Source organism: Balaenoptera ricei, chromosome 13, assembly GCF_028023285.1.
Source record: "Balaenoptera ricei isolate mBalRic1 chromosome 13, mBalRic1.hap2, whole genome shotgun sequence".
NCBI lineage: Eukaryota > Metazoa > Chordata > Mammalia > Artiodactyla > Balaenopteridae > Balaenoptera > Balaenoptera ricei.
In genome coordinates this window covers 91202528-91215726 of record NC_082651.1, presented here as the reverse complement: position 1 = coordinate 91215726, position 13199 = coordinate 91202528, and positions in this window count along the sequence as shown.

Below are 13199 nucleotides of genomic sequence, written 5' to 3'. Positions count from 1 at the left end.
AACCTATCAGCCTGGAGACCGGACATCTCTGTTTATCACTCAGTCAATCAACAATCATTTATGAACTGGCTGTTATTTGCAGGGCACACAGGTGACACAGCCCCTGCTCTCCTGGAACTTAGAGTTTAGGTGGAGGCAGTGCTCAGGTAATACACACCACAAGGTGAGCAGAGAGGATGGAGCATCTAACTCATCGCCCATCCCCCCCAGAGGGGTGTGGGGACACCTTCACAGAGCAGAGGCTGAGCAAAAATTTTCCTGGCAGAGAAGGGAAGTGAGTGAGATTCCAGGCAGAGGGGGCAGCATGTGCAAGAGAAAAGAGGCACAGAAGAGCATTGTGTGTTCAGTGGCTCCGTGTGGCTGATGGGGGTAGGACTGACAGGAGATGGGCAGGACCTGTCGGTGGGACTGGGATGCCATTGGAAGCATGCGGATCTGCACTGGGAGAGACCTGGACACCCGGGGACCGCTCTGCAAGATGGAACACTGGTGGGTGGCTTCAGATGTCCTTGCAATGAATTCAGGTGAGCACCAGCGTGAAGCACAAACGAGAAAATGCTTTCAATTGAGGGCCGTGTTTTTCAAACGTGGCTTGCCTGCCAGCTGACTGTGCACTCTGGCAGGAGTGGCAAGTGATACTTAGCTTTCTTCAAGCTCCATTAATCTGCCCTTTTCTTTCTGCTTCAAATTCCACTTCAAACACCCAAGAGTTCCTCAAATGCATAACAGTATAAATGATATATAACCCTGTTGGGAGCCATGGAGCCTCCCGTCAGGTGATTGGGGTGGCTTGGGTTGATCCTGTTGACCTTCCAAGGCTTGTAGAGAAAGAGAGTGGCTCTTCCCTCCTCCTCACACATGCACACGTGCACACACACACGCACATACGTGCACACGTGTGAACGCACACCCAGCTGTGCAGCCCTTCTCCGTGTCTTCAGCCCCTCCTTGTGACCACGTGGGGACTCCTGGAGGAGCCCAGCAGCCCTGCACGAAGGCCGGTGCTCCTGGTCCCTTCCACAGGGGGACCCAAGCATCTCCCCCAGTCATCTCTCCTGTGTCTGATGACACCAACGGCGCTATTTACTGAGCATTACTGTGTGTCTAGTACTTGACATGCATCACCATCTAAGTTAGTAATATCATGCAAGTCAAGAATGTGTTATCTCCCTTTTTGCTGAGGGCAAGCCGAGGTACGGAGACGTTAAGCGACAGGCACCGGTTTACGCTGAGCCAGCAAGTGGTGGGACAGGGATTCGAACCTGTGACGCCGGGGCGCTTTCATTCTATCCCGGGAGCTAGTGAACAGGTGCTGCCAATCCACCTCCTCTCGTCCAGACTTGGAGTTGGGATGAAGAGGCTGAGTCACTGCCATTGCCTGTGAGAAAGGTTTTGGGATGGATGGATCGGCTGTAGAATTCACGAATTCACTTGTCGACCAGCCTTTCTGGGGGGTCTGCTGGAGTGCTGGATTCAGCGGGGGGCGGAGGGGGCATGCAAGAGACACCCTGCATGATGATAGGGCCGCGGCTCTCACAATGGTAGTTGGGAGAGAGGGAATTACGGAGATGACCCAGACAACACGGTGAGCTAAGTGCCGGGCTCCAGCAAGTGAGGAGGGCCCTGGGGCTCGGGGTCGGGCCTCGCTCGGCTCAGGGCGGCTTCCCGGAGGAGGCCGTGTGAGCAGAGCTGAGCGCTGGGTTCCTCCCCTGGCCAAGAGGGAAGGCGTTGCAGCGGAGGGAACAGCTGTGCAGAGGCAGAGAGCTCATATGGAGCGGGGTGGGGGGCCTGGGGAGAGGGGGCGGCCCTATAGTTTATTGTTCAAATTGGGACTTTTTTCTCCCCAAGTTTTTATTTTAAAAAATTTCGTACTACATAAAAGTTGAAAGAATGTACAATGAAACTTGCATACCTTGTACCTAAATCCATCAATTGTTAACATTGTTCCATCTCTCTCTCTATATATACATATATATGTATATGTTTATATGTATGTACGTATATATGTATATATGATTTGTGTGCATGCTTTTATATAAATGTATATTTTCTCTTTGCTAAACTACTTGAAGGTAAGTTGCAAACATAGGATTTTGCCCCTACAATTTATCTCTCTATAAAATGACAATAGTGTCATTTTGGTGTTGTTAAAAAGATTAATGCAACGCAGTACGTGCAAAGAGCCTGCCATGATGCCTGAAATATAGCAGGTGCTCTAAGTTAGCTCTTCCATTCCTTCCTTGAGAATTTGGGCCTCATGTAAATGGGGAAGGAAAATGCTCGCGGAGGTGCCGCCCGGTGGGAATGTGAGGTCCTTGGAGGAGGTGAGAGAAGGAAGGATCTGAGGTCAGAGCTTCCTGGTCACCTGACTTGGGAGTCCAGGTGTCTGAGATGAATTCACCTCAGCTCTGTCTCCGGTAGACCTCCAAGTTCCGGTGATTCTCCCTTGAAACGCCTTCTGAACCCGTGCTCTCCTTGTGTCTTTGGTTCCGGCCTCGTCTTGTCTGGTCTGGAATCGGCAGTAGATGCGTCAATTTCTGGTCTCTGTGCCCCTCCCCTTAGCTCCTCTGCTGACAGGTAAGCATCGAAGCTCTTCACGGGACCAACAGGTGAAAGGATGAGTGAAAGGTCAGGTGATCAGCCTCCTTCCTGACCTCCCTGCCTCCATCTCCCCGTCTTGACCATGCTCCACATCTGGGTCAGACAGGCTCAGCCATCTGAGGGAGGGGAGGCTTCTTGGCCACCCCTGATGAATGGAGCCCAAATGAGCCAACTCAGAGGGAGGCAACAAGGGAAGCAGAGGAGTTGTGATGGAAGCCATCTTCTGCTCAGCAAGGTTTCCTGCTGCAGCTCCAGGCACATAGGGCCTGGTGCCACCCAGCAGGACGGAGTGAGAAGCCGTCATAAGGACCCAGAGCAGGCATCACACACAGCAGGACCGGCAAAGCCCAGACCCCTTTCCCTGGGTGGGTGCGGCAGCTGCATTTCTCCATCCAAGTATCAAAGTGCAGTCAGTACCACGAGGAGAACAGAACTTGAAAGAGACTCTGCCCCTCGTTACTCCTGTGACTTTGAGTGAGGCTTAACTTTTTTGAAGCCTCAGTTTTTCTCCTGTGAAATGGGTTTCCTTTACAATCTCACAGGGTCATGAGGCTCCACCGAGACTGGCAAAATGGCATACTTGGTGTGGAGCCCAGCTTGTTGGATGTACTTGATAAAAGACAGCTGTGGCTGATTCTGTCTGTCCTGACTTGAGGTTTTATTTTTCTGAAATACCCGCTATAGGTCAGAATGTAGGAAATCAAAATGTTTGGTTCCTAAATCCATGAAGATGTTGCCCCTGGGACCAGAAAGACACCTTTAAGCATTAGCTTCTTTAAGGGAAGAGAACATTCCAGCCTGGTTGTAAGAAAATGCCCACCACTGATCCTTCAAATTTAGGGGGAGGTTCCCATGGAGGCTGAAGGATCCAGTTGGGTGATTCTGTGCCAACCCCTCAGAAGTCCAGGTAGCCCTTGAACCCTAGCTCTCTGGGCTGTGGACTTCACTCTCAAGGTGGGAAGGGTGGAAGGTAATTGGACAGCGTGTGTGTGTGTGCGCGCCGTGTAGAGAGCCCTCCTTCACCTCACCGCCTGCTGCAAAAACCATTTTTTGATCCTCGGCAAAGGGATTGTTGAAGGGCACAGTCTCATGTGTACTGTTCAATTGTCCATTGAGCATCTAGCCTGGGCTTGCTACGATCAGCACTTCCCTTATAACATCTCATTTCATTTACACACACCTTGTAGGGTAGACATTGTCATTCCTGTTGCAGAGGGGAAGGGTTTGAGACTCAGAGAGGGAAAGCAACTTGCCCAAGGTCTTACAGCTATGAAGCCATGAAGCTGCTATTCCAGCCTGTTGATCTTCCTCCAAAGCCTGTGCCCATTCTAGTGCTTCTGGATGGATGTGAATTCTCTCACTCTGAGCTTGGGATGCAGTTTCCACATGGGTGAAATAGACATGAGCTGACTTCGGCTGGATTAGATGTTTACACTTCATTTGAAGTCGATCTTTACATTGCAGTCACTGAGAGGATTGGAAATGGCACAGGAAAAAAGCAACAAAACATTGCTCCAGGACTCCCTCTAAAATCCTTTATGTGACAGTGAAAACTGCTCATAAACACCTACCATATTCTCATATCTTCCAGAAGATAGAGTGGAAAGGGTATTGGGCTGAGAATCAGGATACCAGCTGGCCTCATTTCTAATGGCCAAGGGAACTTATCCCTTTTCCTCTCTGAGCCTCAGTTGCCTATTCTGTAAAATGGGGATGATAAACCCTAACTTGTCTACCTGGAGAGCATGTTGAGAGAATCAGAACAAGTGATGAAGGCCAAAGCAGTGTGTAAACTCTGACATGCTATGCACATGAGAGGAGTTATTCAGAGACTCTGTGAATTGTGTGAGGGATTTCCTTTAGCAGGCGTGCAGCTGTCATCTTAATCTGGAACAATGTTGGCAACGTTTGAGATGTTGCTATTTATTTCCTTTAGGGAGGTGAGGGGAACGTGACTTTTGGCTGCTGCTTTCTGGGTCCTAACCCTAACCCCAACCCTCACCCCAGCAGTACCAGCGGCCTCAGAACCCCCTGAACCTTACTCCCAGTCTCTCAGTTCCAGTGACTCTTTTCCTGCAGCCTCAGGACTTTCTTGGAGCCCCTTTGTCTGAATAAAGAAGTTCGGGCTTTGTCCCTCTCCAGGCTTCTTTCCCGCTGAGCCGGGAGCCCAGCTTCCCAGCAGCTGCCGTGGTGGTTGTGGTGTGAATGGGCCTCGTTCCTGCCCCTCACATGGGGGCCTGGGAGGAGCGGTCCCACACAGGGTGCCAGCAGTGCCCGGTGGATCTGCAGGGGGATCCCTGGGCCCTTCTTGGAGGCCCGGATAGAATGGGCCTCCCCATTCTGTCCGCCTTTCTTGTTGGGCTATGAAGAGCAGGCAGAGAAGTTGCTAGGTGTGCGAATGCTTTATCATTTTTAAAGCCCAGTGCAAAATTAGCACCATTACTGGTTACACAATCCAGTCATTTTAGGCTCTTCCCCGTTAGAAGAACTACCAAAAAAAGCAGCTCAAATTATTAACAAAATGTCGAACGACAAGTTCTAAACTACAGATGCAATTGCCAGCACACACTACCCTACTACATGCGGCAGGAGGCTGGAATGGGCCGGCTGGCAGAGGAGACCACGAAACTCATGTTTTAAAGTTCTTTAAGAACCAAAGACTTGCATCTTTCTGGACATTTCTGGTCCTGTGTGGCGATGGATCTCAAAGGCTTTGGAGGGCTCCTTCTGACCTTCTGCCCCCCAGAATTGATATCAATTCCAAATTTTTAAAAAGACCCATTTTTCATTAAGAATAATAATTTTGTAGGGCAGTTTCCCTTTGCAAACAGTATTATCAACAATGTTTTCAAAACACTATGATCTTTATCTTGGCGGCACTGAGGGAAAAAATCAGTCTGTCACACGTTCATCATCTACGCTGGCCAGTCCCCTTTCTGAGACGTGAATTAAATTTGAGTGATGTTTGCTGTATGCCAGGCCTCTGCTAGGCTCAGAGGAAGATATGGAAATAAATCATGACAGAGCCTGCCTGTGGGGAATTCGCTGTCTAGTAAGGGACACAGGCTGTATCCGGAAATGGTTATAACAGAATTAAAAAGCACTTTGGGAGCAGTGGCTGGGGTAATGCGGGAGGCGTGGGTGGTTGATTATTTTTAATTAGAAGGTTTGGAAAAGTCTTCCTAGGGGAAGAAGCATTTGAGATGGGCCTTAAAAGATGCTAGGATTTCAGTAGGTAGACAGGGGCGAGGTGGGTGTGAAGGACATTTCAAGAGGAGGAAAGTATCCACAAGACAAAGACTGGGAAAGGCCAGAGCATATGGAGTGAATAGTAGGCCTTCTGGGTGGGCTGGAGGGGTGACCCTTTAGGGGGCTGCAGGGGGGATGGAACCGGAAACATACACCGGGTCCAGCTTCTAGAAGGGCTTGTGGGTGTGGAATTAACCCACTCACTCACGCCTCCCTCAAGTGCCAGGTTCTGTCCCACGTGTTAGGGATTCCAAAGCGAAAAAAATCACAATCCTGTCCTCAGCCTACAGATTCGATGTGGGAGATAAAAAAAAAAAAAAAAATGAAAGAACTATAATAATGTAACAGGATAAATCCTATGATAGAGATAAGATCAGAGGAGGAATCGACTCTTCTGACCTGAGAGAGAGTTAGGGAAAGCTTTACAGAAAAAAGGCCACCTTTACGCAGAGTCTTGAAAGAGGATACGGGTTCATCTTCATTTTGCTTGAATTTTTGTTCACCCGTGGGTTCTCAATAGAGGACAACTTTGCCTCCCTGGGGATGTCTGGCAATGTCAGGAGACATGTTTGGTTGTCATGACCCGCGGGTGGGTAGCTATTGTCATGATAACACTGTGTAAAAAACCACCCCCAAACTCAGTGACTGGCAACCACAAATACAAGCAAGCGTTTGTTTTTCTTTTGTAGGGATGTCTGGGTCAGACAGGGCCATTCTGCTCCAGGCTGAGGCGAGAAGGCTGGGCTTGGCTCTGAGACCTCAGGTCAGGTTCAGGTCTGTCCCACGAGCATCCTAATTTTCCTGTACCCACCAGCTACCTTGGCATATTCATCCCACAGCAGGTCACAGGGGTGCAAGAGATAAGTCCAACTGTATGACCATGTAAAGTCTCTGCGTCGTGCCGGTTCCATTAGCGGATGCAAGCCACCTGACGCAGCCTGGCCTGGTGATGCCCACGCATGCACCCTGCCCTAATGGGGGAGCAGAAGAATGAACACTTGCTGAACAAGGGGACAGCTGTCTTCCTCCTCTTACTTTACATCAAGGAAGAAACCCTCTCCCAGAACCCTCAGGTGATTCCCTGTATATCACATTGGCCAGAACTGAGTCTCACGTCCAGCCTAACAGTGGGAAAGGGGAAGAGAGTCACTATGACGGATTAGACCCATTGTGATTCAGCCCTTGGATCAGGACCCTCTTCCCCTGAACCCTGAACGGAGTTGGGCTCCTGGCATCGTGGTATTGGGGGTGATGATTATTGAGTAGGCAACCAACACTGTCTGCCCAGCCACTGACTACAGCTAAGTCATTTTCCCTCTCTGGGCCTAGAGTCGGGCTGGAAGATCTCTGCGGGCCTTGTGTTTCGTGGGGGATGTGCCAGCATTAGTCTTTCCAGGTATGACTTGCTGAAATATCTTTACCTGCTCACCCCCATCATACCAGCCAGCCAAGAGCACTCTTGCTTCAGACACTGTCTGCATGAGGCAACCCCATGCTCTCCTGCCCACGAGACTGTCTTCTGTACAGAGCTGAACCCATGTGTGTGTTTGTCCTTCCAGACCTGTCCAGCAAAAGGCTGCTCCTTGTGGGACACCAGCCCTGCAGCTGTCACAGCACTGATGCCACCTCAGAGCAGCTGTGCTTTCCACTGCCTGCCCTGCCCAGCCCAGGACTTCTGTTCCCACAAGGAGATCTCACAGCTCCCCTGACTTGGCAGGAATTTGGAAAACCAAAGAGCCTTGGATTATTCTACCCTGAACCTGCCTCTTTGGGCTTCAGATTGTTTACTTAGAAATATTCTGGGTGATGATAGGGACTCTGGCACACCTTCCTTTGCAGGAAACTCGATGAGAGGCAATGCACATCTGGGCAAATGTTAGTGTGCTTCAACCTCCTTGATGAGCAAGGCTTTCTCTGGGCATCTCTTTACCCTGGGAGGTTGGGGATTCTCCCATGAATCCCTAGGCAGCGATCCCCAGGGGAGGCAGGAGCCTAAGTTCTAATCCAGCAAGGCCTCTACACTGTTGTGTGACTAGGCATTGTGGGGTCTGAAGCTTTGGTAATTTGGGAGCTTTTTCTTAAAAAGAGAATAAAAATTATAAATGTTTCATTAGGTAACAGGGCTGTGATGGTTAATTTTCTGTGTCAGCTTGGCTGGGTCCTGGTGCCCAGGTATCTGGTCAAGCATGATTCTGGATGTTTCTGTGAAGGTGGATTTTATTTTTTTGGATGAGATTTAATATTTAAATCCGTGGACTTGGAATAAAGCAGATTGTCCTCCGTAATGTGAATGGGTCTCATTCACGCAATAGAAGGTCTGAATAGAAAAAAAAGGCTGACCTCTCTGGAGGAAGAAACAATTCTGCCAGCAGATGGCCTTCAGTCTCGAATTGCAGCCCTTCTCTGGGTCTTCAGCCTGCTGGTCTACCCTGCAGGTTTTGTACTTACCAAGCTTCTACGGTCATGTGATTCAATTTCTTGAAATGCATCTCTCTCTCTCTCACACACACACACACACACACATACACACACACACACATACACCCTGTGCTTCTATTTCTCTGGAGAACCCCAAGTAATACAAGGACCCTGGAAGGGTCCTGTACAACTGAAGGGGCCCTGATTCTTGAGGATTATTAAGTTCACTGTAAAATTCTCCCTGTGAGCCATCCCTGCTCTGGCCCTCAGCTTTCTCTGCATGACTTGGTGAGAGGTTGGTCCAGATGATCCCTGGGCTCTTCCCAGCTCGGACTGTGGGTACAGGGCTCCAACACGCAGATTGGCTACGTGGCCGTCACTCATGCCTCCAAGTCTTTGTGCACCTTCCTCAGATAGTGAAAGGTTAGGGTCTCCGGGCTTGTCTTCCGTGTCTCCCATGGCCCACAGCCCATGCAGTGTGAGTTAATGAAGCAGCACGAGGCAGGGCAGAGAGAATTCTTACCCAAGGAGCTATCAACGGGCTGAAGAACGCCAGGCCCGGCCCTGTTTTTGGTTTCTTCATCTGAGCTCTTGTCAGTTTGCTCCTTTCTGAGTGCCACTGCCTCTAGTTTGAGGGCCACACAAAGAAGGATGTGTGGGTTCCGTGATTTTGAACTATAATAAAACACCCTCCTAAAGAGGCATCCTGGAGTGGACAGAGCCCTGGAGTGGAGCCTGGAGAGCCGGGTGCTACTGTAGGGGTATTGCCCACTGGCCACGAGACTCTGGGGCCTCAATGACGTGCCTGGGCTTCGCTGGATGGTCTGAGGTCTTTCCAGGAGTCACGTCCATGGGCGGACCTTGCAGCTTGCTCTGCTGCCCCCATGTGATTGGTCACTTGACCCTTCTGAGAGGACAGCAGGGATGGAGAAGACTTTGGGCATTGAACTTGGAACTCTTCTTGTGGCGGGGAGGCGGGATGGATTCACCCCCAAAAGTCAAACACGAGAAAACGGACAAGCCAGGAAGCAAGCCAATGAACAAATTTCCTAGTTTAAAGTTTTGTGAAAGGAGTAGGGCTCCCGTGATTTGGTGTGTGTGCGTGTGTATGTGTGTGTGCATGTGTCTGTGCGCGCGCGTGTGCAGGAGTGGAGGTGCGGAGGAAATGACCTGTGCCTGGCTTGGGCGCATTATGCAGGGACCCCGCCTTCGCTCAGCCCTCTAGCCAGCAGCCAGCTTAGGGGATCCAGGAGAGGGTCATCAGCCTTTATCATCAGAGGAAGAATTCCTCCGTCTGGCTGGAGGAGACAGTGCATGAAAAATGGTGGCAAGGGGTCAGGAGGCGAAAGCAAGTGAGAAAACACTTTCATCTATTATCCCGGGGTCAATGGGCTCCCATCAGGGAACCTTGAGGCTGCCATGAATGGCCCATTGCAGGACGTGCCGCATTGTGTGCCTGCCGCCCCGTGGACCTGACAGGGCAGCTCGAGGGCCAGAGCCCCACATCACAATCCCCCGTGGCGGGACAATAGGGCCTAAGAAAGTGGTGGGTGGCTCGCCTCCCAGGAGTCTGCTTCTTCTTATCAAAGGGCTTTCACGGGGAACGCCCGGCCGGCTTGGGAAGGCGGGAGAGCCGTTTGTCCAATACTGGGGAGGCATTTCAGACTCATTCCAAAGTCCCCGTCATGGCGATTAGGTTGGCCCGGATTGAATTTCATCCCCAACCAGTGTGGGTTTCTCAGCTGTTGCCGCTTCTTAGAAGCCACTCATATTCTTTGAATTGAGTAATTTTTGTTTGAAAAACAACACATTCCTGTTTAAATAAGGCCCAAATCTTATGCTGCAAAAGAGACATACATTTGCTCAAAAGAAGTTGTTGGGAGGGCCACGTGTGTCCGTCCGGCCACAGCAGGCACCAGGCATGGGGAGCTCACTCATGGTTTGGGCAAGCCCATGGCCTTGCCCTCCCCCTGGCAGCTCCTTGTCAAATAACCCACGGCTGTGGGTTTGAAAATACCCTGCAAATTAGTTGTGAGTCTGACATTGTGATTCCCTTGATTGAGTTAGGGCTGGTTTGCTTTCCAGGTCTATAGAGATATGTCAACTGGATGGTGAGAACCAGTATCCACATAGTAACCCCCATGCTTGGGCCTGGGAAAGAAGTGGGCAGTTTGGGGATCGGGCCTGGGAGAGAAGTGGGCAGTGGCTAGAGATGTGATTTTGTGGCCCTGTCAGCACATCTGGCATGGAGCCTAGGATCTGAGTCTTCAGGACCCCTCATTGGTATGGACCCATCTAAGACACCCCTTATTGTGTAAGTACCAGGACCCCCTGAAGGTTTCTTCTTCTGCACCATTTTTGCACAGGTGGCTGGATTATTGCTCTTGAAATTCAGCTATATGCACGCTACTCTCCAATTTGCTAGAAGTACCAAGAAATTGCCTGGAGAGGTCATGAACTCAAATACATATAGGTGTGAAGTGGCCCCTAAGACAATAGGGAGGGATGAGGTCTAATAACAATGCCCTGAAGGCTTCACACTCACTGTTTTTTTTCTTTTCTTTTCTTTTTTGGGTAACACTTGGATATGAGACAATTGCTCAGATCAGATTTAACCTGTAGGAGGTAGTGAGTTTGTGAACTTAACCAAAATGGAAAAAGTCACCCATTGCACCTTCACATTCAGGATCCTCCACTGTGTTCCCTCTCCCACCTTCTTGCCCACAATCGCCCTGTCAGCACTCTACCTGTTATTCAAATCCACCTGGCAGAAGTTTTGCTTCCTTCCTCCTTGATCCTGGCTCTGCTTCCTTTTTGCTGGACCACTTTGTCACCTGGCTAGCTTAGCTCAGATCTCATGATGCTCCCTGAGGGCAGGGGCCTAATTGTATTGTTTCCATCCCCCCACTCTTCCAAGGACCTTCCAGAAAGCCTGGCTCATAATGGATGCTCAATGAGCCTCATGATTTGATTGATTTTATTTGGTTGTGTAATTTCTTTTCCAGCTTCATTGTGAACGTGATCTGAAGGTGGAACTTGAAAACATCAGAATAGTTTTATCAGGGGGTATAGCTCGGGGTAGAGCATTTGACTGCAGAATAGTTTTATCAGTGGCTGTTTTGAATTGGGGTTTGAATGTGAAATTATCTTGCTTATATCATACCTTTGATATTGCCCTGTTGGCCTGACACTGTTGGTCTACACAGCTCTTTGGCTGAATTCACTGCTTCTCTGATCCCCTGTGTCCTGCTGCCTCCTGACTCTAAGCTCTTGCGACAGGCCCTGGGTCTCCTCTTCTGCTGTTTCCTCATCGTTTCTTACCCAGGGCGGAGCACCTTTTAGAAGCCTAGTGTTTTCTAATTTGTTGATAAGCAGGCAAGTTTGGGTCCATGCCAAATTTTAACAGAATATTAATTAGCTTCTGGAAGAAATTCAGATCGTCCCAGGCCTACCAGCTCCTGGGAAGCATCTGAGCCTTGAAAGGGGGTTCCTGGGATACCTCCTTCTGGGAACTTTGTGGGAAGATACAACTCACGGAAAAGTTCTGAACCTTGCTGGTCTTCTGATTGAGTGGGTCTAAGGGACTCTCTGGGATTATTCTTTGATGCTTAGAAGGGTAGATGTCAGGGCTTGGAGGTCACCGAGCCTCTATACACCTGGGAAAACTCAGTCTTAGAAAGGAGACATGACTTAGTCATTTATTCATTTATTCAAGAAACAGCTACTGAGAACCTATAGAGGAGAACAGAGACTCATGGTGCTGGCTTCATGGACTTCAATTCTAGAGATGAGAGATGGATAGAAAACAGGTTGTGAGTTCTTTAAAAAAAATACCCAGATTGCTGGGGGGTGTAGGGGGCAGAGACCTGCTCCAAGAAACAGACTGTCCATAAAGGAAACTCTGAGAAGGAGACCTTTGAGGTAAAGCCTGGAGGAGGAGTGCAAGTAGGTCAGGTAAGGAGCTGAGAAGAATGTTCCAGGTAGAGGAACGAGCACAGGTAAATACTCTGAGCCAGGAAGGAGCCTGGCATCTTCTAGGAGTGTGGGTGGAGCTTAGTGAATAAGGGAGAGAGAGTCAGGAGGTCAAGGTGGAGAAGCAGGAAGGGGCTGGATCAGGTGGGGCTTTGTAGGCCAATGGGATGAGCTTGGATTTTGATTTTATATGTAGTGCATAGTTATTGGAGGTTTTGAGAATAGAACTGATATTTTAAAAGAATCCAACTCCTTTGTGGGGAGTAGAGTCAGTTGTCCATGGGAGGCTGTTGCAGTTGTCCAGCTAAGAGGTGGGGGGGCTAGAAAAACGCACAGACCCGCGGTATCTTGGGATCAGAGCTGAGAAGACTTGCTGAGGGAAGGAGGTGGAGATGGGGGAAGGGAAAGGATCATGATGACTGGCCTTTTGGCTGGAGAAGTTGGGTGGTGATGGGGTTCAAGACACGCTACCCCTCATTAGGGCACCTTGGGTTACAGAATATTTTAGGCTGAAGGAGGTTGGGAAAACAGCAGAAGCTGGTGAGTCATGCTGAACTTCCCCCGCCTTTCTCCCTTGAAACAGGTCATAAGACCCTCATGAGAGAGGTGCCCTCCCTCTCCTCGGAGGAAAGGAGCATTCTTATCTCCAAAGACAAAGGAACACCAAGAAGAATCTTAACAACCAGGATTTGTTAAGTTTCCGCCAGTTTACTACACTTATCATACTCCTTAACCTATCCCATTCCTCCACAATTGTCCAGTTTTTGTCAAACAAAGCATAAAAATACTTAGGTCTAACCAATTCTCTGAGTCTTCAGTTCCTTATGAAGTCTCCTCTGTCACATAAAACTTATATTGAATAAATTCGTATGCGTTTCTCCTGTTAATCCATCTTTGTCCGTTTAATTTTCAGACCCAGCCAAAGATCCTAAGAAGGTCGAGGAGAACTTTCTCCTCCC